At 44.2% G+C, this 26,658-nt stretch overlaps 1 pseudogene; it reads right to left on the reverse strand.

Annotated features, from left to right (window-relative positions):
- Positions 1–26,039, reverse strand: LOC124045915 (annotated as a pseudogene).
- Between the last annotated feature and the right edge of the window lie 619 nt (positions 26,040–26,658).

The raw sequence follows: 26,658 nt of genomic DNA on the forward strand, positions 1-26,658 counted from the left end.
TTACAGACACAGACAGTGGCCGGCCTTTATTCTCCATCACACAATAAGTGGTGCACAGGTCAATAAAATTAACTTACTTTACAGACGCAGAAATTGATGAACACAATTTGGGTTCTATCGACACAAAATCAATTTACAGATGAGACACATTGTCCACATAATACATACTGATGTTGTATGATGATCAGTTACAATACATGTACAAACACATTGGTGAAAGAGTGAGAAAATGAGGGCTCAAAGAGCAGAAAAATGTACAAACTCATACTACTCAACGATGCACCAAAAAAAAGAGCCTATTTAGTTTCCTCAAAAGCAAACAAAGAAAAGCTCCATAATCATACAAATAAAATACACTACACACATCATCAGTTCAACAGTGTTGAATAATACTGTTCATCTTTAAAAAGACTTCGTCTAAAATCTACTGACTGGAGGCAACGGAGGAAAAAAACCAAGGCACTATTTAAAAAATTAGAACCACCTATTAGCATCATGTATTGACCTTCACTAAACACAGGACGGAAACCAATTGTACAGGTTGACCTCAGCCATTTTTTAGATTATTTAAATAAGAAAGAGAGGCCATCTCCAAAAAACATTTAGGTTAGGCTACGAGATATGATCATATGTGGGTCTGCTCAGACCCTGTCATCCCATTGGCTCTGTACTGAGGCTGGCAGTGTGGTTCCTGCAGGGCCCCTGTAGAAGAAGACCCAAGACCACGGCAGCTCTGCTGCCAGGAGAGAGAAGAACCTTCCAATACAGTTCGAATGAATAGATGCCTGTAGTAATAATGACATTTCTATGGAACCATCAGGCTCAGAGGCCCGGCCCTCACGAGGTCCTGAAGAACAGATGTCTGCAGGGTCTTCAGTCTCAGAACAGCAGTGATATCACACAGGCTATGTGGAACCACGTGCACAGTTTGGAATGAAGCATGCCAATCACATATCGCCCAAATCCTTTTCTGAGCTAGTTAATTCAACTGTGATATTAACCTTGAGTCCTGAGACTATGGCTTTGTAATTTCAAATCAGCGATATTGATCTCCTGACTGAAGGGCGTGGCTGGTAGGCCGAAGCCGAAACAGTGAGGTACGTCAAAGAAAGACAAGGATTTAACAGTTATCGCCAGTAGGAAATGCAAAGAGCTAGAGGAATAAACAAACATCAAGACAAGAGCGAGACAAGACTCTTCCCTGTGCTTTTAGTATTTCAATATGGTTAGTAAGGCTGCCATTTCTACAGGGAGGGGGAGGGGGGCCCATGAAACCTGTGTTGATATGGGGCACGTCCGAAATGGCACACCATTCCCTACCTACTGCCCTACTTTAGACCAAATCCCTATGAGCCCTGGTCAAAAGTAGTGCACTAATGTAGGGATAGTGGTCAGGCTATAAGCAGCAGTTGTCTAAGGGGGATGCGGTCTGACACCACTGGGAGAAGCCCGTTCCCTGTCTTGTTGTCAGGCTAAAAGTCTTCACTAGTGTTAAAAAGACATGCAGCAGCATCAAAGTGGAATATAGAACCTTGCATAAATACACATCGACAGCAGGACAAATAAAGGGTAGATAATACTGTGCCGGTCAGGAAAACAGTCCTCGACTTCATGAAAATAAAATGAGCTTTTTTTTGCTTCTTTTACAGTCTTTTACTGGTTGCATGCAGGTAGGCATCTTTGGTCGATACAGAAGGTGGGGAGATGTGTTCGGAGCAGCCAGTCCACTGGGTCTGGGATGAAGAGGATGTCTTGGGAGGAATGATGACGTCAGGAGGTCGACATGGAGAACACAGGGGATTGGGGTGATCATGATGGCTGACTGGTTTCACCGCTGCAGAGACAGGGGGAGGCAGATGCATAAAAACAAAAAAGGACATTTAGTAATAAACCAAAGGACCAGAACAAACTGAAAAAGGATACGGTCACCGATCCAAACAGCACAACAAAACACAACAAATGATTAAGACAACAGGTATGAAGAGGTTGGCAATTGACAATAGGTTTCTGGGGCTATGTGGTGCTATTAGTACAAAACCTATGCCGAGGCTGGGTGTATTGCATTATGCTAGTTTACTTTCTCCAATCTGGGCAAAATTCTTCAGCACTGCTGAAGGTGTGCAAAGGTAGTTGGTTAATGGTTACGACTATTTGAGACTAGAGAAAACTCATGTTGACGAAACGTCAAAGTGTCATTGGTTGCATGAGCGTGATTCACTGGGCTGTGACCTACGACACCTGGCTGGTTGTGGATCACTGGTGCCTCTAGAACCAGGCCTACTCAAACTACTCTGTGATTCTTCAGTGTTTCTATGACCTGGGGCCTGTCTGGTCTTTCTACCAGCTTTACTGGTCTGACTAGGGGGAGAGAGGAGAGCTGCTGTAAGGCACCTTGAGGTTGGAGCAGAATTTAAACGGGAAGAGCTTGTGGATGTCATCTCTGAAGAACTTGATTTGTAAACAACGTTGTGTTGTTTTCTACGAACAGAAACCTCCAAGGTTGGCTTTAACACTGGCTTAACAGTGCCCTGTTGGTCCAATATGTTGACAGAAGGGACACAGCAAGACCTGGAAGAGGCCAGATTCTCTATCGATCTGGAATTGAAAGACTTTACTCTGGAGGCAGAGGACGAGGAGCACAAAGTACGATTGGAGAAAAAGGTGCCTTCACGATTAGGGCCTAAAGCTCCTCTGGCACCACTTACAAAAGCATGGCCAAAGACGGCACTATCCAGGGAGCTGGACGACCCTCTACGGGAGTCAGACTGGGTGTCATCCTGTTCCTCCCAAAGACTCAGCCCTGCTCGGAACACATCAGTGACACTACGACTTCTAATGAACGTGGCATCCCTGGGGAGCTTGGCTGATCTGCGTGGTCGGGGAGCGGTACAAGAGGAAGAGGTATGTAGGGGAGGAAGAGGGTCAGGATGGAAGGAGGTAGTGGTGGAGGAAGACCGGGTTCTTACAGGGCTAGTGTGGATGCTGCGGGTGAGGGCTCGGAGGTGATGGGTGGCGGTGCTGGGCACGTTGTTGGTGAGCACCGGGCTGGAGCGGGGGCTGTTGCGGCGGGGGCTCCGGCCCGTCTTGGTGCCTAGCTCCTTAGCCCTGGTGCGGCGGGGGCTGCTGCCGAGGCCGTGCGGGGACAGAGGGGCCTCCAGGTCCTCCAGGCGCTGGGTCAGGGCCAGCTTTGCTGGATGGCCATGCGGAGCAGGGAGTTCAGGGTCTTCTTCTCATCCTCCGCCACCGCTAGCTGCCTCTGCATCTCGTCCAGCTGGGTGACATACTGGTCACACCTGAAGACACATGCATGTTAGAGCAACACAATCACACATTTAGTAGACACGTTAGACAGTTAAGTATGTTATAGGAACTGTGCAATTAGACAAAACATATCTGAATTATATTTTGTATATCTCAACAGCTATGATGAAAATACAGAGAGAGGAAGATGACAGACACAGAGTACACAAAACATTAAGAACACCTGCTCTCCCATGACACTGACCAGGTGAATCCAGTTGAAAGCTGTGACCCCTTACGGATGTGTAGATGAAGGGGAGGTGACGGGTTAAAGAAGGTTTCAGGTTAAAGAAGGATTTTTAAGCCCTTGAGCCATGGGTTTTTCGTGTGCCATTTAGAGGGTGAATGGGCAAGACAAATGATTTCAAGTGCCTTTGAACGGGGTTATGGTAGTAGGTGCCAGGCGCACCAGTTTGAGTGTGTCAAGAACTGAAACGCTACTGGGGTTTTCATGCTCAATAGTTTCCCCGTGTGAATCAAGAACGGTCTCCCACCCAAAGGAAATCCAGCCAACTTGACAACTGTGGGACGCTTTGTCGTCAACATGGGCCAGCATCCCTGTGGAATGCTTTTGATACCTCAGTCAATGCTCCAACGAATTGAGACTATTCTGAGGGAAAGGGGGGGTGCAACTCAATATTAGGAAGGCGATGAGAAGACCGACAGTAAGCTCACATGAGACAAACCCAAGAGAAAGAGAGAAAGCCAAGAAAATACAAAAAAAGCTGTTTAGTTTCTGAATTCATTGAATAAGTGTTACAATTTCTGAGTGAGGTCAACATGACACTGTGGGGAAGTTGCTCTAAATGTCCACTTGGTGGCACCATTACACAAAGTTCACCAAGTCATTTCAAGAGGGTCTGTGCTCAATGCAGTCAGTCAGAATCAGACAGGGTCTTTCAAATGCTAGGTGTAATCAAACGTCAGCTCATTTATTGCCCCTAGAGAAGAGACAGAGCTTATTGTAGTGTCCATGCCCCAATGAATTGAGGCTGTTCTGAGGGCAAAAGGGGGTGCAACTCAATATTGTATGTTTTGTACTCAGAGTATTATGCAATTCTATGATTAAGCACATAAAAATGTCAAAAGTGCACACACACACACACACACACACACACACACACACACACACACACACACACAGGAGGTCCCGTACTGGGAAGAAATTAAATCTACTTGTACCCCAGCTAAACACCCCCCCTACTTAGGCAAAACCTTAGAAATACAGACACCGTAGTCCCAAACAGTGTAGCCAACATCAAGACACAAAAAACCAATCCCTTTGTCCTGCCACGCACTAAGTAAGGATATACATGCCAACACTCAAATACTGTATCTGCCTACCAACACACAGAGCACCGCAAGTGAGTCAGGGGCATAGCCTGCATGGGGAGGGAGAAGGATCCCTACACAGAGGGGTGGGGAGGGAGAAGGGAACGTTGCGTGGAGTGGCTTGGAGTGGTCGGTCCAGGGCAGTGCATGTGCGTGCTAATCTGCTCGTGAGAAGATGGATTGTTGCGGACTGCAGAGTGGTAAAAGGCCTCTAATCTGATTAGACGACACTGTAGTGACAATGTCTAGTACACGTCCCAAAATGGCAGCCCATTCCCTATTTAGTGCGCTCCTTTAAACCAACGCCCATAGGGCTCTGGTTAAAACATAGTGCAGCATAAAGGGATAGGGCTCCATTTGGGACGTAGCCAAACTTTAGTCTACCATGTCATGACACGTCGGACTGTCTCATCTAAACAAGAGCCACAGGAGCACAGACACTAAGCATGACGATTAACTTTAGCTGATTTAAGCTGGAGAACAATTAGTTCCACTGGAGGGAGCCTGTCCACTGCTAGGTCTACATCTGATCACAGCAGCAGCGGTAGGATAGTCAGGATGTGCAGGCCGAGTGGAAACGAGGCCTAGAACTGTAATGCAAAACAAGGCCGACCACAGGACTTTGGACAAATGTCACGCAATATGTACATTTTTGATTGTAGCGTAACACTAATTGATGCAGAAAGTATAAATACTTTTTCCTGTGTTTTCCTCAGAGATTTGAAATGGAGCGTATCCACTTGCAAGGCTGAATTCTGTTTCAGAAAGAAATTAAAACAGTGCTTCTCCAACTCAGGTCTCTAGATTGATGTTATTCTCTGTGATTGTGAATATATACTCAACAAAAATATGAACACAACAACTTCAATGATTTTACTGAGTTATGAGTTACAATAAGGAAATCAGTCAATTAAAATTAAATTAATCAGGCCCTAATCTATGGATTTCAGGCCCACCCACTTGGGACCCAGGCCCAGCCAATCAGAATGAGTTTTCCCCCCCAAAAATGGGCATTATTACAGACCGAAATACTCAGTTTCATTAGCTGTCCAGGTAGCTGGTCTCAAGACAATCCCGTAAGTGAAGGTGGATGTGGAGTTCTTGGGCTGGCGTGGTTACATGTTGACAGTGGAGGCAGCTTATGGTAGAGAAATTAACATGACATTTTCTGGCAAAAGCTTTGGTGGACATTCCTGCAGTCAGCATGCCAATTGCACGCCCCCTCAAAACATGCGACATCCGTAGCGTTGTGATGTGACACAAAACTGCACATTTTAGAGTGGCCTTCTATTGTCCCCCAGCACAAGGTGCACCTGTGTAATGATCATGCTGTTTAATCAGCCTCTTGATATGCCACACCTGTTAAGTAGATGGATTATCTTGGCAAAGGAGAAATGCTCACTAACAGGGATGTAAACAAATCTGTGCACAAAAAGAGATAAATAAGCTTCTTGTGTGTATGGAACATTTCTGGGATCTTTTATTTCAGCTGATGAAACATGGGACCAACACTTCACATGTAGCGTTTATATTTTTGTTCAGTATGAAAGGAGAGTATATAAAAATGACTGTACCTGCTGGTGAACATGACCCTCAGTGAAGAGAAGGTGGCAGCGTCCTCCTTCAGGGCCTTAAGCTCGTTCCTCAGCTTCACCATGGTCTCAGACACCATGCTCTTCTCTGTCTCGTACTTGGTCTTCAGGTTGCTCAGAGCCAACTCTGCCGTCTGGAATAGAAACATTATGGCTTGTTTGTTTTGTTCCCCAGCTGTAATATCAAGAACAAAAAACACACTTCAAAGTTGACCTCTCATCTGTCAGTGCAACTGAACAAAGAAAACGACCATGATTGTATGGATGGGGCACTGGTCATTTTGGCATTCTATTTAGATGTAGTCGAGTCATAGTCATTTTTAACTAGATAAGTCTGTTAGTTGAATACTGATTTAGTCCATTTGCAGTCAAAATTACAAAAACAGTGGGCCATTTTAGTCAACTATATTCCCTTTCATTTTAGTCGCATCACATTTGAATTGCCTCATTAACCTCTAGTAAACAGAAATCACTGACTGCCATGTGCACAAACTTACATAACCTTGTCCTACCAACATATTGTTCTGCACACCACCCTATTCTCTTCCCAACAGCAGAAATATGACAAAAGTATAAAAATCATCTGCCGATGTAAATTCATAATTCAGCCTACAAAGATATTTCACACAAAAACCAACCGCGCGTAAAGAGAGAGAGACAGCGTCGCAGTCACCAGATGGTGCCGCAAAGTATTATGGGTTGCACCTCCGTCACTAAACTTCAATTCCGAATCGAGTCCAAAGTCCCTGTGCTTGAGTCCAAGTCACGAGTCCCTATGGCTGTCGTCCTGGTCCAAGTGCTCCAGTCTGAGTCACGAGTCCCTATGGCTGTCGTCCTGGTCCAAGTGCTCCAATCTGAGTCACGAGTCCCTATGGCTGTCGTCCTGGTCCAAGTGCTCCAGTCTGAGTCACGAGTCCCTATGGCTGTCGTCCTGGTCCAAGTGCTCCAGTCTGAGTCACTAGTCCCTATGGCTGTCGTCCTGGTCCAAGTGCTCCAGTCTGAGTCACTAGTCCCTATGGCTGTCGTCCTGGTCCAAGTGCTCCAGTCTGAGTCACTAGTCCCTATGGCTGTCGTCCTGGTCCAAGTGCTCCAGTCTGAGTCACTAGTCCCTATGGCTGTCGTCCTGGTCCAAGTGCTCCAGTCTGAGTCACTAGTCCCTATGGCTGTCGTCCTGGTCCAAGTGCTCCAGTCTGAGTCACTAGGTCCACATTAACTCTAAATAAAAGTCATATACCCAGTCAGATTAGTGTAGAATCAAGAGGAATTTAGTCAAATTGTTTGCCATCCTTTTCCCTTTCTTTCTGTGCCACCAAATGTTTGCATATAGGCTACTGGTAATGTCACCAGGGTCACGTTTAGTTGCATAACGTTTTCCAACACTGCAGACAGAAATTCAATGAATCGAACCAACGTTATTCCTTATTCAACATGTCAGAGAGGCATGTTTGTTCTACATAGCCTATTTCTATCTGAATGTTCCAAAACGTTGCGTCCTGCTGAACGTGCCCCAGGTTGTTATCTATAGCTAGCTAATGACGTAACATGACTGAACAAGGTGTAGCCTAAACATATGGTTAAACGGTCCAGTCTGCAAGTAGCCTTGTTTTAGGAACGGCCCGCGATATGCTTTATGAATGTAAAATGCAGGCCTCCCGAGTGGCACAGTGGTCTAAGGCACTGCATCGCAGGGCTAGCTGTGCCACTGGAGATTCTGGTTCGAGTCCAGTCTCAGTCGCAGCCGGCCGCGACCGGGAGACCCATGGGGTGGCACACATTTGGCCCAGCGTCGTCAGGGTTTGGCCGGCTGGGATGTCCTTGTCCCATCGCGCATTAGCGACTCCTGTGGCGGGCAGTGCGCAGAGCACGCTGACAAGGTTGCCAAGTGCATGGTGTTTCCTCCGACACATTGGTGCGGCTGGCTTCCGGGTTAGGTGGGCATTGTGTCAAGAAGCAGTTGGGTTGTGTTTCGGGGACACACGGCTCTCGACCTTTGCCTCTCCCAAGTTGTGCCGGTATTACGGGTTCTATCTTTTGAACGGTAAGGGTTAGAATCAATCTGTTTTCCTGAGGCTTGGCTACAGAACCTGGCTATTAAATGCAGTGGGGAAAGTGGGAGGGCTGAGCGAGACTACAAATTACAAGACTGTTTTTCTCTCCCTTGAGCATAGAAAAGCAGGCAGTCTTCACATTTTTTATAGTCTTACTCTAAAATGGATTAAATAATTTTTCCTCCTCAATCGACACACAATAGCCCCTTATGACAAAGCAAAAACAGGTTGAATTGTTTTGCAAGTGTAATTCAAATAAAAAACAGAAATGCCTTATTTACATAAGTATTCAGACCCTTCGCTATGAAACTCAAAATGTAGCTCCAGTGCATCCTGTTTTCATCATCCTTGAGATGTTTCTACAACTTGATCCACCTGTGGTAAATTCAACTGATTGGACATGATTTGGAAAGGCACACACCTGTATATAAGGTCCCACAGTTGACAGAGAATGTCAGAGCAAAAATCAAACCTTGAGGTCAAAGGAATTGTCTGTAGAGCTCTGGAGACAGGATTGTGGCGAGGCAGATCTTGGGAAGGGTACCAAAACATTTCTGCAGCATTGAAGGTCCAAGAACACAGTGGCCTCCATCATTCTTAAAATGGAAGAAGTTTGGAACCACCAAGACTCTTCCTAGAGCTGGCCAGACGGAAGCCACTCCTCAGTAAAAGGTACATGACAGCCCACTTGGAGTTAAATTTGCAGGCACTTAAAGGACTCTCAGACCATGAGAAACAAGATTCTCTGGGTCGGACTCTCTGCAGCATCATGCTGCGGGGATGTTTTTCAGAGGCAGGGACTGGGAGAATTAGTCAGGATCGAGGGAAAGATGAACGGAGGAAAGTACATAGAGATCCTTGATGAAAACCTGCTCCAGAGCGCTCAGGACCTCAGACTGGGGTGAAGGTTCACCTTCCAACAGGACGACCACCCTAAGCACACAGCCAAGACAATGCAGAAATGGTTTCGGGACATGTCTCTGAATGTTCTTGAGTGGCCCAGACAGAGCCTGGACTTGAACCTGATCGAACATCTCTGGAGAGACCTGAAAATAGCTGTGCATCGACGCTCCCCATCCAGACAGAGCTTGAGAGGATCTACAGAGAAGAATGGGAGAAACTTCCCAAATACAGGTGTGCTAAGCTTGTAGCGTCATACCAAAGAAGACTCGAGGCTGTATTCGCTGCCAAAGGTGCTTCAACAAAGTACTGAGTAAAGGGTCTGAATACTTATGTAAATGTGATATTTCCATTCTTTATTTTTAACATATTTGCAAAATAATCTAAACTACAGTTTTTGAAAAAGTCTAGGGGTATGAATACTTTCCAAATACACTGTAGCGATACTTGTTTTACTATTAAACTCAATACACTAGGCACAAATGTCAAATGTCTAGTTTCGATTTGGTTGTCAACAGGAATTCAACAAGATATCAACCAAGAATTTCACTGCGTCATTGGATTTAGGTTAAATGTTGGGTGAAATACTAAATTCCCTTACGTTGATTACTTTCTTTTTTTCCCTATTAGTTTTCCACATTGATTCAACGTCATCACATTGCATAGTTTGGTTGAAATGACGTGGAAACACTGGTTCAACCAGGTTTTGCCCAGTGAGAATGCTGGGATTGTTTTTTAACCAGGTAAAGGGTAGCTAACTAGAAGGCAGACTAGTTAGCTACGGGGAAGCAAGGGAGTCATCTGCGATGTGTAAAATCAGAGGCGGAGCCTGTCCGTCTGTCTGTAGCTCACCAGCTGATGTAGACTGTGGCGTGGGCTGCGCATCGGTGCTGCTCATATTAATTGTGCTCATCATTGGAATATTCTCAATCTCTCCAAAAACTTTTGTCCTGTCCACTTAGTGCTCAGATAATTTGGTCTAGTCTCATTTTAGTCAACTGAAATGAAAAATAATTTTTGTTTTTTTCTGGTTCTATTTAGCCAGTTATAGTCTTGTCAATTGCCTCTGAAAAATAAGTGTTTCACAAATATTTGTCACCATTTTTATTGACAAAATTAACACAGATGGGACATATTTGTAGCGATGAAAATATCAACCCTTTAATTAAACAGAAGCAATAACTACAGCATCGACCCTGTCAAAGCTTTACTGAATGAAATGACTTTTCTAGCAGTGTGCCACTGTGGGGAACAAAGAAAGCTTAAGCAGAAGTGAAATCATATTAAGTTAATAAATATTATAGTTCTGTCTACATTTCTCACAGCAAAAAAGGAGAGAGCCAGACATCTGAATTCAGTGGCTAACCCATGACAGAGAGGCTACACTAATCGAGCAAAGATTAGCCTTACAGTGTGTGTGTGTGTGTGTGTGTGTGTGTGTGAGAGAGAGACAGAGAGCGAGACAGAGCAAGCGAGAGACAGAGCAAGCGAGAGACAGAGAGGCTACACTAATCGAGCAAAGATTAGCCTTACAGTGTGTGTGTGTGTGTGTGTGTGTGTGAGAGCGAGAGACAGAGCGAGACAGAGCAAGCGAGAGACAGAGCAAGCGAGAGACAGAGAGGCTACCCTAATCGAGCAAAGATTAGACTTACAGTGTGTGTGTGTGTGTGAGAGCGAGAGACAGAGCGAGACAGAGCAAGCGAGAGACATAGCAAGCGAGAGACAGAGAGGCTACACTAATCGAGCAAAGATTTGCCTTACAGTGTGTGTGTGTGTGTGTGTGTGTGTGTGTGTGTGTGTGTGTGTGTGTGTGTGTGTGTGTGTGTGTGTGTGTGTGTGTGAGACAGTGAGGTGTGTGTGCCTTGTGTGTGTGTGTGTGTGTGTGTGTGTGTGAGAGCGAGAGACAGAGCGAGACAGAGCAAGCGAGAGACAGAGCAAGCGTGAGACAGAGCAAATCGAGCAAAGAGACAGAGCAAGCAGAGCGAGACAGAGCAAGCGAGAGACAGAGAGACAGAGAGGCTACCTAATCGAGCAAAGATTTGACTTACAGTGTGTGTGTGTGTGTGTGTGTGTGTGTGTGTGTGTGTGTGTGTGTGTGTGTGTGTGTGTGTGTGTGTGTGTGTGTGTGTGTGTGTGTGTGTGTGTGTGTGTGTGTGTGTGTGTGTGTGTGTGTGTGTGTGTGAGAGCGAGAGACAGAGCGAGACAGAGCAAGCGAGAGACAGAGCAAGCGAGAGACAGAGCAAGCGAGAGACAGAGCAAGCGAGAGACAGAGCAAGCGAGAGACAGAGAGGCTACCCTAATCGAGCAAAGATTAGACTTACAGTGTGTGTTTGCGTGTGCGTGAGAGAGCGAGACAGAGAGCGAGACAGAGACAGCGAGAGACCGAGACCGTGAGTGAGAGCGAGGAGCGGTTTATAGCAGAATCAGGTCAGCCATGTCAGGATGCATACAGAGTAGAGGGGAGAAAGGAGCAGTGTACTGGAAGATCTCTGAGGAAAACGTCATCCTTCTCCAACTACAGCTCTCCGTCTCTACACTCAGACCATCCAATGACGTCTAGCCTACCCCTTCCCCCTCTTCTTAGGGAATATCATTTCAGCTGTTCATGGAAAAAATAAATATTGATCTAAAAAAAAGAAGATTAAAGAGTGAATTGAACAGAGGAACGTGCCCTGCAGGCAGACTGGTGGATCTAGCAGTCAGAGGGGGTTTATTGACAGAAAGCTGGAGCAACACTTTACTGTTGTTGCTATGGGTCAGATACCCAAGGAAATAGAACAGGATGAAAACCTTCACAGCAAGCAAAACAACGGAGAAAGACTAGGGGAAGTCCTGTTAAATGTGCAGTTGTTATCAAGTTAGAATGTTCTCTACAGACTTTGGTCTGAGGATTACAGGTCAGAGTGTGAATGAGAGTCATTCAGCCAGACAAACCCTGGATGGAAGAATAGATCCGCCAGGGAATTAAACTTATTTTCAACACTAAAAGAGACACCACTCATTGATGACCGATTTCAAGATCAATAGTGATTTACGGTGACCTTTTGGAATCTGACTGGTTGTGTGTGTGTCCTGTGTGTGTTCAACTTGGCGTGCCCATTGAGTGATTTGTCTGCAGTGCTGTCTGTACCTGTTTGTTGGCTTTGAGGACCGTCCTCAGAGTGGCGATCTGCTCTCTCTTGGTGCTGAGTAGAGACTTGAGCTTCAGCACCTCCTCCATGAGGGCCTCGCTTTCCAGCTCCCCTCCGCAGCTGATCCCTCCCGAATAGGGCAACGTGCCCCTCTGGCGACACAAGTCCACCGCCACCTGGGGCAGGCAGTTCACAAACCATGAGTGATTGTTCTAGTATCGTTATTAGCTATTACATTCAGTTTCACTAAAGCAATGGACCACTCAGCACAACATGTGTTAGAATTGGTCATCAACCCAAAGCAAAGCAAGGATTCCAAAATGATCCTCATAAAGGAAGACAAATAACCACAAATATTATTACATATGTAGTCTTAGTGATCTACAGATATCCGCTTTCCCGATCAATGCCAAGCGCCCGACAAGCTGCTTAAAAGCTTTCGGAGGCCAAATAACACATTCTGTACTATGGGATCAGAATTCAGCATACTACGACCTTACTGAAGTGGCCATTAAATATGTATGTTGAGTGGAAGACAACATGGCGGCCGCACTCGTACCTGGAGGTGTTTGATCTGGCAGCGGATGACAGCCACCAGGTTGCGGACGTTGGAGGGGTCCCTGAAGTCCATGGTGGGGGAGCTGGGGCAGACTGGGGCGGGGGAGGAGCAGCGTGGTGTGGGGGAGTTGTCACGGGAATCCTGGGGAGTACCAGGCCTGCTGTCTCCATCCCCTCCGTGCACTGCCTTCGCAAACAACTCATTGGAGCGTCGCTTGTTACGTCCGTGATGGGGATGGTGGTGCAGGTGGTTGGACTTCCCTCCACTCCCCCCCCCTGACTGGCCCCTGGCCCCGTCGCGGTAGTAGTCCAGGGTGACGCGTTTGGGCGTGAGGTTGTTGCACACACAGATGTGGTGGTAAAGGTTGGCCAGCTCCTCAGAGAAGGCCAGCAGCTCCTCCTGTGCCACGCTGAGATGACCCTCAGAATCAGTAGCCACTTTCCTCGTCACGCCGATCTCCTTCTCCAGCTCGCTGATGCGCTCCTGGTCCTGCCGGCTGGACTTGATGCACTGGCGGATCTTCTCAGCCAGCTCATGGGCCTCTCCCCTCCACCGCTCCTTCTCCTGCCGGCAGCGCTGCTCCAGGGCCGAGTAACGTTTCCCCGCCTGGGACAGCTCCTCACGCAGCTTCAGCAGCTCATCGCCGGCCGCCTTCATCCGCGCCTCCAGCACCTCTGTGCTCTTCACGTCCAGCTCATAGTCGTAGTCAGCCAACCTGTTCTCCAGGGTCCTGGTGCTCCCGGCCCCCTGGTCTCCCGCTGTCTTCCCCTGGGGCAGGATGTGTTTCTGCAGCTGCACGGCCTCCAGCTGCTGGGTCAGGGAGCCCACCTTGTCTTCCTGCTCACTGAAGGCCTGCTGGGACAGCTCCAACTGCCTCTGGAGGTCCTGGACTGTGTTAGCCAGACCAGTCTTATCCCTCTCAGCCTGGGGAAAGAGACATGGAAAAACAGAAAATAAGACAAAAACATTTGGCTTGAAAGAGGCATTATAGCTACAGTACCAGTCAAAGGTTTGGACACACCTACTCAATTCAATTTACTATTGTCTACATTGTAGAATAATAGCGAAGAATCAAAACTATGAATTAACACATATGGAATCATGTAGTAACTAAAAAGTGTTTAACAAATCAGAAAATATTTTATATTTGAGAATCTTCAAAGTAGCCACTGATGGACATTTTCTACATTTGTCTTATTTTACTTATGATCTATTTATGTGCTGTTCTATAAACCAATTTCTGTGTTCACTTAAGTGGCTAACTGAACAAATTCTCACTATGAGTAGCTGCAAATTGGCAGTACACCCTATTTGGTAAAATATCAAGTACATACTATGGCAAGAACAGCTCAAATAAACAAAGACAAACGACAGTCCATCATTACTTTAAGACATGAAGGTCAGTCAATCCAGAAAAAATTCAATTACTTTTAAAGTTTCTTCAAGTGCAATCTCAAAAACCATCAAGCGCTGATGAAGAAACTGGCTCTCATGAGGACCACCACAGGAAAGGAAGACCCAGAGTCACCTCTGCCGCAGAGGATAAGTTCATTAGTTAACTGAACCTCAGATTGCAGCCTAAATAAAAAAAAATTTTTTAAAGTAACAGCCACATCTCAACATCAACTGTTCAGATGAGACTGCGTGAATAAGGCCTTCGTGGTCGAATTGGTGCAAAGAAACCACTACTAAAAGGACACCAATAAGAGGAGATTTTAGGCCAAGAAACACGAGCAGAATGGACATTAGACTGTTGGAAATGTTTGATTTTTGGTTCCAACTGCCGTGTCTTTGTGAGACGCATAGTAGGTGAACGGATGATCTCCGCATGTGTGGTTCCCATCGTAAAGCATGGAGGTGTGATGGTGTGGGGGTGCTTTGCTGGTAACCCTGTCAGTGATTTATTTAGAGGCACACTTAACCAGCATGGCTACCACAGCATTCTGCAGCGATACTCCATCCCATCTGGGTTTGCACTTAGTGGGACTATAATTTGTTTTTTTTTACCAGGACAATTATCCACAGCACACCTCCAATCTGTGTTAGGGTTATTTGACCAAGGAGAATGATGGTGCTGCATCAGATGACCTGGCCTCCACAATCACGTGATCTCAATTCAATTGAAATGGTTTGGGATGAGTTGGACCACAGAGTGAAGGAAAAGCAGCCAACATGTGCTCATCATATGCGCGTACTCCTTCAAGACTGTTGGAAAATTATTCCTCATGAAACTGGTTGAGAGAATGCCAAGAGTGTACAAAGCTGTCATCAAGGCAAAGGGTGGCTACTTTGAAGAATCTCAAATATATTTTGATTTGTTTAACACTTTTTTGGTTACTACATGATTCCATATGTGTTATTTCATAGTTTGAGGTCGTCACTATTATTCTACAATGTAGAAAATATATATATTTTTTACTAAAGAATAACCCTTGAATTAGTAGGTGTGTCCAAACCTTTGACTGGTACTGTAAATATAAATGCAATTTTCTATTATCCCTTTTCCAGGGCATTTCAAAGTGCCAATTATGCATCAGATTACTCCAGCAAGCATTTGGGTGGCTGAACTAAAAGGCACATTCAATACGCAACAAATGTCAGTAATACATTTCTCCAGGTTGATCCATCTTTGCTGAGACAAAAGCAGAGGTTCTCTCTGAGACGGTACACACACACACATTTCATCATCCAGTGCCTTCAATCTCACTGCGTTATTCATGATGTGGAGCAGCACTCGAGACACACAGCCTCAACATGCTCGTTCAGTAGTCCGGACATCTTCTGGGCCAGGGCGGCAGCATACCTACCCCCGGCTAAGTGCTTTATAAATGATACATTTACACAACTGAAATAGGACAATAAATTATTGGTTGGGACAGAGCATAACTGTGGAGCTAAAAGAAGTGTAGAAAAGTGGTAATTGAATGCGCAATGTGGTGTTTGATAGGCCGTTTCAAACAGTTACTGACAGTACAGTTACACGAAGTGATCCAATGATATCTGTAGCAGGATGTGGTCTACAGCAGGAAGCTTACCTGACTGAAACCTTTACAACTCATATATAGGACATCGCCATGGCAAGAAGTACTGCTGATCAGAGACCTAAAATCTAGACATTGACACACGTAACTACTAGTCTACAGACCATCTCTGTTACAATCTTTTTTCATTCCAACAATTACTTACTGAAAGTGAAGACCGATGATTACTTGAAATGAGTTAGTGTCCATAGAGTATGCACCAGTACAGTACGTACATGGTTTTGATCCCATTGCATACCTGCATGAGTTGCTGTTTGAGTTTCTGTCCGTCAGAGAGGTGCAACTCGCTGAGCAGGTCAGACACCAGGCCAGGGGCAGGCCTCAGGAACATGTCACTGTTCCTGGGGGTGGAGAAGCGCTGGACGTGACCATTAGCCTTGGGGTTAGGAGGAGCGCAACCAGACCCCGGGCCGTCGTTGCAACCACTATCCTTTTCTTGCTCCCGGTCCCCTCCGCTGTCCCCACTGTCATCCAGCTGCATCTCCAGGTGTGTGACCGAGTCGAAGGGGTTGAGGGCTAGGGCCGAGAGCTCCCTCCTCAGGGTGTTCTTCTGCTCCCGCTCCTCCTTGAGGGCCTCCAGGGCCTCGTCCAGTTGACGCTCGGCGATCTCCCTTAGCTGCGCCGCCTCCTCCAGCTGGGCCCGGAGAACGTCGTCTTGCTCCTCCTTGTGGGTGAGCTCCAGCTTCACCGCCTCGAACTCCACCTGCAGATGACAAGACGAGAGAGAGGCCACGTGATTACAGAGACTCAGAGTGTAGGACTAAGTGTTACGGGCAGGGTTGGGGATTACATGTACATTACAACAACAAAAAATGGTAACTGTAATCTGTTACTCGACCAGCAAAGATATTGTAATCAGATTAGAGATACTTTTGAAAATCTTGATTACTTAAGAGTATTTATTACCTTTAAATTCAGAAAGGATCTTTGCGGAATTTGTTGTTGACAGTTTCTCAATGACATTCAAAGCAGCATTGAAAAAAGGAGCAAGTTTAAGTTTGTTCCACCTGAGCGAGTCTGACTACAAATCAGAGACCACTACGATGACACACTAAATACGTTTGATGGATTGTGGGAAAAGAGCAGAAATATGCTTTTGTAGGCTACAGTCCAAGCTGTCTTCCAATGGTGGGACTGCTGTCGGCATCCATAGATTATACAACTTAAATAAACGCTTGGAGGTAAGGATGACTGCAGTGGTGTAGTCTACGGAGATACAGATATTACTTATTGTTATCTACATAGCACATTGATGTGAATCACACTGCTGCTCTCTCATTTAGCTATTTACGGCTTACGGATTGTGGTTGTTGTAGGTGGCTGTTCACAAATCTAAATGTGTATTTGAACCCAATAATGTTTGAACTAAACTAGTTTGAGCTGCCTATCAATCATTGTTTTTGAAACCAGAGGACAGACAACTGAACAATGCGCTCTTGTAACAGCTGCACAGTGAGGATCCCAGCCTATAGAATAAAAGAGGGGCTTTTATTGCTCAATTTAATTCAAGCTGATAAAAAAATAAACTCCATAGGAACTTGCACATTTTTGATAGATTTAAAAAGGGTCATTTGTAGTGGCTAAAACTATTTTTGAACTTACAAATGATATATTAATCGTTTCTTGAAGAATAAGTTATAAATGCCTCATGAGCTTAGTTAAAATGTCACACTCCATGAGAACCCAAAATATAAGCTGCTTTTCCTCCAATGTTTATAAACATTGTAAATGTAAACATTGTCAATGTATAGCCTCATAACATGGTTAAAACAATAATGTTGATATCATGGATAGTCATTCCTTCCATCCATAGCTGTCTATTAATCTGAGAGTGGTTACATTTCTCCAGGCCCATCCCTCAGCTTTTTGTTGATGAGTAAGATGAGTTTACGTCACATTTACAGTATGCTTATGCGTGACCAGGATGAGAATCAAATCTGTCCCGATTGTTCGTAGAGACTTCCCACATCAGATGCCATTGTATCCCATCTGAGATGACTCCCCAACAATGAGTGTGTGTATCAGACCGACAGGGGAAGGAACTGTCAGCCAAACCCAACACACAAAGCTAGCCCTTATTCATGAACCACTTGGAAAGAATCCTCATCACACACCCTCAGAGTCTAAACCCAGTAGGAGACGGAGACTTAATGGACAGGAAGAATAGAAGCCTATCAAACACAATACAGTTATTTTACCTTTATTTTTTTTTAAATGTAAATGATATTCTGCTAGTTTATTTCCTTTGAGCTCAAGGTGCACATTGCAGTTTCTATAGAGAGATCAGATCCAGCCTGAACTGTGTGATGTAGTAGGGAGATGTAGTTTCCAACAAGCCAATATTCTACATAATTACCACATTTTATGCACTAAACTAACTACAATGACCATAATCCATTGCACATCTACTTGTCCATTCTGTGTTTCTTTTACGCCTGTTATGAGAGACCAGAATGTGCGATCATGAGGGATATAGAGAGCAAGTGTCGCTTCCCAAGGTATCTACCTGAAAATACATGATCAAAGTGATTGCTAGTTAATATTCAGTCAAAAGTAGGCCTTATTTACAAAGTACTGATTTTGTCAGACAGCATGGGCAGCAGCTCTATAGAGATGAAATAATAAAGTAATTAAATACAACAAATGTAATATACACAACTGAAATATTTTATTAAAGTAACTTGAATAAATTGTTAATAAGTGATAAGCAGTAATGGGCAGTCACTACCATAATGGGAATGCATTGTTTTATTCTGTGTTACAGCATTAAACCCAAATAATCCAAACAAAAAACAATATATTTCTTTAAATAATCGAACCGACCTAAAAAAAAAAAAAAAAATATAATATTTTAAAAACACTAATTGCTCAGCACTACCACAGAGTGATCTGAAACCCCCCATTAAGAAACTAACACACTCCAGGGCCTCCCGGGTGGCGCAGTGGTCTAAGGCTGTGCCACCAGAGACTCTGGGTTCGAGCCCAGGCTCTGTCGCAGCCGGGAGGTCCATGGGGGGGGACATAATTGTCCTAGCATCGTCCGGGTTAGGGAGGGTTTGGCAGGTAGGGATATCCTTGTCTCATCACGCACTAGCGACAACTGTGGCGGGCCGGGCGCAGTGCACGCTGACCAGGTCGCTAGGCGTACGGTGTTTCCTCCGACACATTGGTGCAGCTCTGTGTTAAGCACCAGTGTGGCTTGGTTGGGTTGTGTTTCGGAGGACGCATGGCTCTCGACCTTCGTCTCTCCGAGCTCGTACGGGACTTGTAGCGATGAAACAAGACAGTAACGACTATTTTTTTTTTAAACGAACACACTCCTAACGTTTGTTATGACGTTGCACATTTCTCAGCGGTTACACAAGGTACTGAGTCAATCGAGGTAGACATTCCATGACCCTTTTGAGAAGAATAGGAGTATTTTGTCCCAACTACTGGCTGTTGTACTGGAGGTGCTGTTGGGAGACCAGGGTTGTGTTCAGTAGGGCACACTGTAGCAAAACTTCATGCAATAGAAAACTAAAAGCAGTGTTTTTACTGGACAGGTTCAGCTTTTTCCTCCCAGTTTCAAAAATATTCTCCCTACTGAACAAGGCCCTGTTGTGTTAACTGAGTATTATTATCAGTGAGGCGAGTGGTTAGAAGGGAGGAGCTCTGACCTGGTTCTCCTTGAGTACAGACACCTGTTTCTGCAGACAGGTGTTCTCCTCCTCCAGCTCACTGTTGTCCTGGAGCTGACGGAGCTCCCGCACCTTATACTCCTTCATCTCATTCCTCATGTGGCCCTTCTCCAGCTCTGAACACTCACACTCCTGGGAAAAACACACACTCTCAGCATACAGTTGAACTAATAACACAATGTTATGGAGCACTGCACACGGCTCTTGACACACAAGAGACTAGCAGGAAGTAGAGTGTAAAATGAGCCTATTTAACGGAGACCTACATTTCTCTGTTAGATGGAGAGACGTACAAATGCTACTAAATAGTTACATTCTTCCATTTAAGTGAATAGTGGTGTGTAAAGCATTAGGTATGTCAGTGAATGATAGCTATTAATACCTTCTTCAGCTGGGAGGAGAGGCCGGCCTGTCGGTCTATCTCAGCGTGAGCATTGCCCAGAGCGAGGCGCGCCTGCCGTAACTCGGCCTGCGACTCAGCCATGCTGGTTGCCATGGCAGCCTCCTTGCTGGCAGTCTCCTCCAACAGGCACTCTTCGCGGGTCTCCCCATATGCTGTTGCACGCTTGTGGCAGGTCACAGAGTCTGACAGAGCCTAGTTGCACACACAGACAAAGCAAAAAGAGCGGAATTTACTTGGGCATCATCCAGAGTCTGCCAGAGACCACAGACAGACAAAGACAACAAAAAAAAGTGCCATTTATTTGGGTGTCCAGATGTTCGTGTGACCACCATATGGTGGTATATGTAAGGCACATTGGTCATCAGTGGGGTGCACCATGAAAGGCAAGCCAGAAATTAAAAAACATGGTGCCAAGTGACACATCTACTTAGACCCAAGACAACAAAGACGTATATCGGTGGCACTGGTAATAGGACTCCACAGACCAGCTGTCGAAACCTGAACAGTCTTGAATATTAAGTACATCCCATGCATATCTTATGCCTACGTGTCATCAGTTGAGAATGTGGTACAAACCAGTTTCATCTGAGACAAGTCAAAGAGGAATACATTCTCTCAAATTACAACTTTGTTCACTTTACCCCACAAATGTAATTTGATAGTTACAACTTCTAAGCAAACAGCCTATACTCATTTAACATCACAACATTATAGGGGTGGTATAGAACCCAAAATCTCTTGAAGTAATGCTGCAATTGGAACTAATTAATATGTCAAATACAGGTATGCCCCATAGCAGCTTTCCTTTCACATGTAACATTGAAGTGAAAAATGTGTGATTAATTTTTTATTTTATTTTTTAATGTGGTTAGTGAATTAGATTTGGTTGATACTGGGAGTGCAGGTGGAGACAGACTCTCAGAGCACAGCAGCAATCTCAACAAGACCAACCTAAAACAATTGAGGCTTACTTCAGTTACGCCTACTCATCCTGATAACTGCAAGTCACTCTGGATAAGAACGTCTACTAAATTATACAATTGAACACCAGGTTGTCGGGTTCTCGGTCATGTTGTTGCAGGAGGTAATGTACAAAAAGAAATGTGCACAAGTCATTCAGTTACATAAAATGTGGTATTTACCCAGAACATGCTATGCATTATATGTACAGTTGGAGTCGGAAGTTTACATACACCTTAGCTAAATACATTTAAACTGAGTTTCACAATTCCTGACATTTAATCCTAGTAAGAAATCCCGGTCTTAGGTCAGTTACGATCATCACTTCATTTTAGAATGTGAAATGTCAAAATAATAGTAGAGATAATTATTTATTTCAGATTTAATTTCTTTCATCACATTCCCACTGGGTCAGAAGTTTGCATGCTACCAAATACTAATTGAGTGTATTGCCTATAAAATTGTTTAACTTGGGTCAAACGTTATGGGTAGCCTTCCACAAGCTTCCCACAATAAGTTGGGTGAGTTTTGGCCCGTTCCTCCTGACAGAGCTGGTGTAACAGTCAGGTTTGTAGGCCTCCTTGCTCGCACACACTTTTTTAGTTCTGCCCACTAATTTCCTATAGGATTGAGGTCAGGACTTTGTGATGGCCACTCCAATACCTTGAATTTGCTGTCCTTAAGCCATTTTGCCACAGCTTTGGAAGTATACTTGGGGTCATTGGCCATTTGGAAGACCCATTTGTGACCAAGCTTTAACTTCCTGACTGATGCCTTGAGATGTTGCTTTAATATACCCACATCATTTTCCTCCCTCATGATGTCATCCATTTTGTGAAGTGCACCAGTCCCTCCTGCAGCAAAGCACCCCCCCCACAACATGATGCTGCCACCCCCGTGCTTCACGGTTTGGATGGTGTTCTTCAACTTGCAAGCCTCCCCCTCTTTTCCCCCCAAACATAACGATGGTCATTATGGCCAAACAGTTCCATTTAGTTTCATCAGACCAGATGACATTTCTCAAGGATGAACCAGACTTGTGGAGTTCTACAACAACAACAAAAATCTGCAGTCTTGGCTGATTTCTTTTCATTTTTCCCATGATGTCCAGCAAAGAGGCACTGCTGAGTTTGAAGGTAGGCCTTGAAATACATTTACATTACATTTACATTTAAGTCATTTAGCAGACGCTCTTATCCAGAGCGACTTACACGCTACGATAATTATCCGAACCTGCTATGTAGGCTAAACAAACCATCTGTACCGACAAATGATCATAACATTGGCTGCCTCCTGGGTTTGAGCCAGCGGCTCCTTTCAAAACGCCAGTTGAATGGGTCCCAAACAAAAGTGACATTATTAAGCACGTGGAGTAATGAGCAGGATTTTGTTTTCACGTGCAAAAGTCATTGCTTTCGATAAAAACGTTTTATCTGCCTTACCAATGAAAACTCTTTGAAAATTCAAACATATTGTAGGGAAAAGAGATGTATGCATCGTGATGTAGACAACATGACCGATCGCAGCAGATTACTGTTCGATTTGAGATTGCGCTCCTCCCTCGCCGCGTTTTCCATCCACAGATATACCTCCAATTGAATCAAATGATGTCAATTAGCCTATTAGAAGTTTCTAAAGCCATGACACCATTTTTGGAATTTTCCAAGCTGTTAAAGACAGTCAACTTAGAGTATGTAAACTTCTGGAATTGTGATACAGTGAATTATAAGTGAAATAATCTGTCTGTAAACAATTGTTGGAATAATTACTTGTGTCATGCACAAAGTATAGGTCCTAATCGACTTGCCAAAACTATAGTTTGTTAACAAGAAATTTGTGGAGTGGTTGAAAAACTAGTTTTAATGACTCCAACCTAAGTGTATGTAAACTTCGACTTCAACTGTACAGCGTCTGTTAGAAGCTAGGCTAGGGGCCTAGTTGGAATGAGTGGTCAAAAACAATATTACCCAAATGTGAATAAATCCAATTACAATATATTCAGATTTCTTTATATGAATGACACTTAATAACCTTTATACAGTGATAATGTTGTGTGCTTTGACTCTGATAGGGGTGAACATACCAGGGAAAAACACCTAATACCATAATGTTGTCTGCATCAGACAAAGCATCTTAGATGAGCGTTGGAATTATACTGAACAAAAAATGTAAAATACAACCATTTCAACAATTTTACTGCGTTAGTTCATATGAGGAAATCAGTCAATTTAAATAAATTCATTAGGCCCTAATGAATGGTTTTCACATGACTAGGAATGCAGACATGCATCGGTTGGTCACAGATACCTTAAAAGAAATGGGCCTCATCTCTACACAGTATTTCTGAGCATTCAAATTGCTTATGCCTGCCCATACCATTTTAAAGTGGTATTTTATTGTCCCCAGCACTGCCATCACGGGGCACTCCGTTCACAAAGTTGACACCAGAAAACCACATAACGCCATACAGGTGGTCTGCAGTTGTGAGGCCGGTTGGATGTACGTCCAAATGTTCTAAAACAACGTTGGAGCGGCTTATGGTCGAGAAATTAACTAATTATCTCTTAAACCGCTCTGGTGGACATTCCTGCAGTAAGAATGCCAATTGCACACTCCCTCAAAACATGATACATCTGTGGCATTGTGTTGTGTGACAAAACTGCACATTTTAAAGTGGTATTTTATTGTCCCCAGCACCTGTGTAATGATCATGTTGTTTCATCAGCTTCTTGCTATGCCACACCTCTCAGGTGGATGATTATCTTGGCAAATGAGAAATGCTCACTAACAGGGATGTAAACAAATGTGTGCACAACATTTGAGAGAAATAAGCTTTTTGTGCGTATGGAACATTTCTAGTGGAGATAAACAGTAACATATCTATACACATCAACATCTGAATTATTCATATAAACACCAGGCCTCGTTTTGAGTCTTGGGGAACTTTCACTCAGCCAAGCTAGTAACATGCAACAACATGATAGAGTATCTTTAAGGGACCTATCAAATGTTCAGTAGGCAATGAATAACTCGCTATGCAACACTGGATTAACAGCTACCTAGCAACATTATGATTGTGATGATTTCTTAGATCAGAACAACTTTGCTAAAAGCTTGTGTACTAACAGCAAGCCCGTTGTTTGGCGAATCCCAGATTGGTTAATAGATAGACATGTGTGACTGGCACTTGTTCACACGGAAGTACTTAATGTTAGCCATAAGAAATGTATGAACGTGTTCTCGTCTCAACACAACCACAGACAATGTCAGCACCATGCACACATAGTAGTAGCTGTACGTGTGCAAGTTAGGTATATATTAGCTATATTGAACATGTATTTTTATGGCCCGATTATAGTGTTTCTGCTTTTTAGAAAAATGACAAGATTGTGCTGACCTCTTTTAGCTGCTGCAGCTCATGTTTGAGAGTCTCGTGCTCCTCCTCCAGCTGGGTGTGCTTCTTCTTCAGTTCGGCGCTCTCCTCTAGCACCACCAGGCCATACCGGGCCGCCTGCAGTTTCTCCTCGTTGGCCTCCTGGAGCTCCAAATTCAGCCTCATCACCTCCACTCTCAGGTCACCGCCACACAGCTCCATCTCTTCATCTCCCTCAGCCCCCGTTGGGCCTGACTCCTCTACCTCCAGCATCCTGTCCTCCTCCTGACTGCTGTCTCCCAATGCACCACAAGGATACCTGCTTCTTCCTTCAATCCTCCTGCCTCATTACTGCTCACTGTGGGAGTGGAGGAAGGAAACACACCGCCCAGGGGCATTTAGGGATCAGCATACTGTTCATTGCCACAAATAGTAACCAATGATGTTACAGTTGAAAGCTCAACTAACCCGAGGTAAAACTATGATTTAATTTGACTCCAAGAGTTGCTGACAGCTGACAACTAGCTAAAATGAAGAGAATACATTTGGCAGCCCAGTCAGTCATCAAGAGTCAGATTAGGTGGTTAGAGGAGTTTAACCAGTCCCTCTGTCACTTTCTTGTTATCTTTGTTGTCAGGGTAAAGGCCCTTGAGTGCAAAGAAAAAAGCAACTACATTTGTAAATTATGTTACAGCATTTGTTTACATGCTCAGTTTTTAGCCTAACATTCGCCCACTTGAGCAAGAAGCTAGCTATCATGTTTTACATTTCATTTTAAATGTAACCTTTATTTTAATTAGGCAAGTCAGTTAAGAACAAATTCTTATTACAATGACGGCCTACACATCATAATTTATACACTTAGAGATCTGCCTATCTCTCGGGATATTGTTGCAGCATCTAACGTTAGATAACTTTTACAGTCAGTCTCCTGCTTTAACGTAGACTGGCTGTCAAATTAATTTAAAGTCTGTCCAATGAATTAACGTTACCTACAATTCCCAGACACTAACGTTACTAACTCATTGGCTGGCTAGATGTCATTCAATCAACGTTAGATAGTCTAATTTGCCAATCATGTTCTAAGCTAGTTAGGAGTCGTTATCGAACTACGATTAGTAAACTAGTTAGTTCAAAATGGATGAACTATGGTTATGTTAGCAGAGTTGAGTCTACCCAACACGAAGATTATCAACTAGCTAACGGTTAACTACTTTAGCAAGCGAGCTAAAACGTTCACATTGTCTTGGTTATCCCTAGCTAGCTAGTTGATTTAGGTAGCTAACGTTAGTTGTCAGAACTGTCCAAACAAAGACTCATACTATAGCTAGTTAGCCATCTGTGGTCAGACTAACTAGTTTGTTAGGCAAATTGGCGTTAGCTATTTAACGATAGCCGCAAGAGCTAAAACAAGTCAAGTGCATCGCTAGCTTGCTAAATCACTCACCTCCAATATCGATGCACTTGTGTTGCCAAAAGTCAACGTTATTTCATAGTCGTATATCGAAATCAAGCTAACCGACAGGGTTCAGAGAATTTGACACTTCCCAGTCTGCGTGGACTAGCTAGCTCATCGTTAGCTACCCACCCAGGTTTCCCGACCAATGTGCGCCTCTTTGGCTTGAGCACGTTGAAAGTCATTGCGCACGGAAGCAACGGGAGTAGACATTAGGGACAGAGCGGTGAAAGACTGCCCCCTACGTCGAGGATCACAGCGTTTGGAAGGTGGAATTAGATAGCTACCGTGCACCCGATTTGTTTTGTTTTACTTTGAGCAAAAATATTTTCAAAATGTCAAATAAAAGTCCAAAATAACGAGACGGATATAATTGCAGACTGCAATTAGGGGAGTTTTCATATGTATGGTTTCTTGGTATCAAGTTTTTTTCTTCCATGTATATATACGTATTTACGGTTTAGTTCCTTGTTATCCAATCCGCACGTTTTTGCAGGCTGCATTTTCAATTACACATGTTGTAATCCAAAATGTAAAAAAACGTGAAAAGTTTGTCAAGAGTGCTGTAAAACCATGATTAAAGATTGTCACTTTGAACATTAATGACATACGGTCTCAAAGCTGGAATTAAAAAGGCTATTGTCAAGCTAAACATATTTGGCATGCCAATGAGTGATAAGGAGTTGTCAGGCATTGTAGTAAAAACAGACTGGCACTCAGGCTAGTTTGATAATCTAACAAACTATTATCATAAATGTGCGATTGTACAATACACGTGACATCACTTCTCTACTTTAATTTGAACTCTGGCAATTTAACATTAGCTACTGTATCTGTCATTCTGTGTTTTGTCTGTGAAAGGAGACCTGCTGTTGTTGAAGTT

Source organism: Oncorhynchus gorbuscha, linkage group LG10, assembly GCF_021184085.1.
Source record: "Oncorhynchus gorbuscha isolate QuinsamMale2020 ecotype Even-year linkage group LG10, OgorEven_v1.0, whole genome shotgun sequence".
NCBI classification, from domain to species: domain Eukaryota; kingdom Metazoa; phylum Chordata; class Actinopteri; order Salmoniformes; family Salmonidae; genus Oncorhynchus; species Oncorhynchus gorbuscha.